Source organism: Mandrillus leucophaeus, unplaced genomic scaffold (assembly GCF_000951045.1).
Source record: "Mandrillus leucophaeus isolate KB7577 unplaced genomic scaffold, Mleu.le_1.0 Scaffold532, whole genome shotgun sequence".
NCBI classification, from domain to species: Eukaryota; Metazoa; Chordata; class Mammalia; order Primates; family Cercopithecidae; genus Mandrillus; species Mandrillus leucophaeus.
Genome location: NW_012105720.1, coordinates 1,030,208 through 1,032,705, shown reverse-complemented (window position 1 = coordinate 1,032,705; position 2,498 = coordinate 1,030,208). Strand labels below are relative to the sequence as shown.

The following is a 2,498-nucleotide window of genomic DNA, read 5'->3' as shown; positions in this document are numbered from 1 at the left end:
ATTAGTGTTTGTGATTTGTAAATGATGTTTACATATTAACAGGGGGTAAAGTTCAAGGGGATTTCTATAGGAAGGTTGGACTATATCCTTAAAATGTTTTAAAAATAAAAATAAAGGAGGAATTTTAAAAATAAATAAAGGGAAAATTTTAATGTATGTCCTGAAATTAGTAAAGAATATTTGAAGATGTTTATGAGAGATAGCTGGCTGCTGTTTTCATTTGTTCATTGTAAATTATTTGTGGATTCAATAAGATCAAGTATTTGGGGATAAAAATTAGTTACCTTTTGTATTAAAGATTTAAATCTAATTTCAGAATCATTAATTTTTATAATCAAATTGCACTAAACCATAAAACATATGATCTTTATATATTTTAAAACATAATTGCTTGTTTTGTTATTATCATGAGAGATACAGCACATATTTTATTAAAATTAAACCATTATTACCCAAAATGTACAGTTACTATAAAAATACTTTCTTTTGACTTTGAAATAATGTAACTGAATATTTTCTTCATTTTCAGAATGGAAATTCTGCCAAAACCTTGGAGGAAATCTTTTTTAGCTGCAAGCAGTTATATTAAGGATCACTTAAATGCAATGAACCCCACAATGCTGGCTGTACTAGATTTGTGGCACAGCAATTTTAAGTGAGTATATGTAGCCTTACAAAGGTTTTTAAAATATAGAGGGAAGTTGTTTTACTATGTCTTAATTATTTCTTTTACTATTTTAACTGCAAAGTAAAACATTACCATTTTAACGTAAGTATTCAAACATGGTTTTAAATAAACAACATAGTATATAGAGCAAAAAGTGAACATTGCTTTTCTAAAATGTTAAAATTTTTAATGTTTTGAGTACATAGTAGATGTATATATTTATGGGGTACATGAGATATTTTGGGAGAGGCATGCAATGAGGAATAATCACACTATGGAAAGTTTGGTGTCTGTCCCCTCAAGCATTTTTCCTTTGTGTTACAAACAATCCAGTTATACTCATTTAGTTATTTTTAAATGTACAATTAAAATATTATTGACTATAGTCAATAATATTGTGCTATCAAATACTAGGTCTCATTCATTCTAACTATATATTTTCTTGTACCCATTAACCCAATTCTGCTGTTAATGGACTCCGATGCATTCTTTGGCATGTCAGTTGTGTTTTTCAACTCCAGAATTTCTGCTTTATTTGTTTTAATTATTTCAATCTCTTTGTTAAATTTATCTTATCGAATTCTGAATTCCTTTTCTGTGTTATCTTGAATTACTTTGAATTCCAAGGACATTCATTTTGCTTCAGTTTCTGATACTATGAATAATGCATCAGGAAATAACGTTGTACATGTGTTACTATTCACTGGTCCTTCTGTTTACATGGGATAGAGTCACAAAAGTGGGTATCTAGATCATAGCATATTTATGTTTTTATTTTAGTATATTTTGCCGGATTTTTTCCCAGAAATGTTTGATACTTTACATTTTTACCAACAGTAAATGAGAACTTCTTTCCCTAAAATTCTAACTATGTGTATTACACTATTTGTCAATCAATATAAAATGCTATATTATCATTACTTCCATTTTCCTTTGCTAGACTACTAGGGAATTTGAACATCTTTTTATGTATTTGTTAGTTATTTGAATTTTTGAATTCTCTACTTATATCTTTGTCAATGTTTTGTTGGTTCTTCCTCTTTTCTTATCAATTTGATAACCTCTTAGAATAATAGAGGTTTTACTTCTGTGTCTAGTACCTGAAACAAATCAAACAACTGCTAAAACTCAGGTTTATAATTTGTCCGTTGACTGAGTTTATAGTTTCCTTTGACACTCAGAAATTAAAATTTTTTTATACTGTTAAATATATCTCTGTTTTCTTCTGAATTCTCCTAGTCTTGGTCAAGAAGGTCTCCTTATTTAGTAAATTGTGTATGAGATCTTCCTGGCTACCTAGTAAAATTTTTTTTTTTTTTTAGCATTTTAGTTTTTTGACCACTGAAGGTTATTTTTACCTATGATGTAGAATGAAATTCATTTTTATTTTCTTCCAGATAGCCAGTTGTGCCAGCATAATTTCTTAAACAATCTACCTTTTCCCCCTTAATGGAACTATCACCTTTGTCATGGATTAACTCTTCAACCTATAGAAATCTACAGAATTTATAGTAATCAGAATGTCTTTCTGGATTCTCTAATTTTTTTCCTGTCATCTTTGAATCTCTTTCTGTACAAGTACAGTGGGTGACTCTGTGGTATGTGCTTATATTTGGTGAGAGGAATCCCAACTCTATTTTTTATACTCTTCTTGGCTATTTTTTAAACATTTACTTTTCCTTATTAGGTTTTAGCCTATTTTATTTAATTCAAAAGAAAGATGGAAAGACAGAGAAATTGTCGATGTTCTGATTGGAATATATTAAGTTTTTATATTAATTTTAGAAAATATACATGTGTCATTAAATTAAGAAGCACTTTGAGGCTGGGT

General features: G+C 28.5%; 1 protein-coding gene across 2 annotated transcripts in view; it reads left to right on the top strand.

The window, feature by feature from the left end:
* Positions 1-2,498, top strand: part of DNAH7 (dynein, axonemal, heavy chain 7) — a 384,437-nt gene that overhangs the window by 46,687 nt on the left and 335,252 nt on the right. The gene's annotated exons all lie outside the window — the stretch shown is intronic.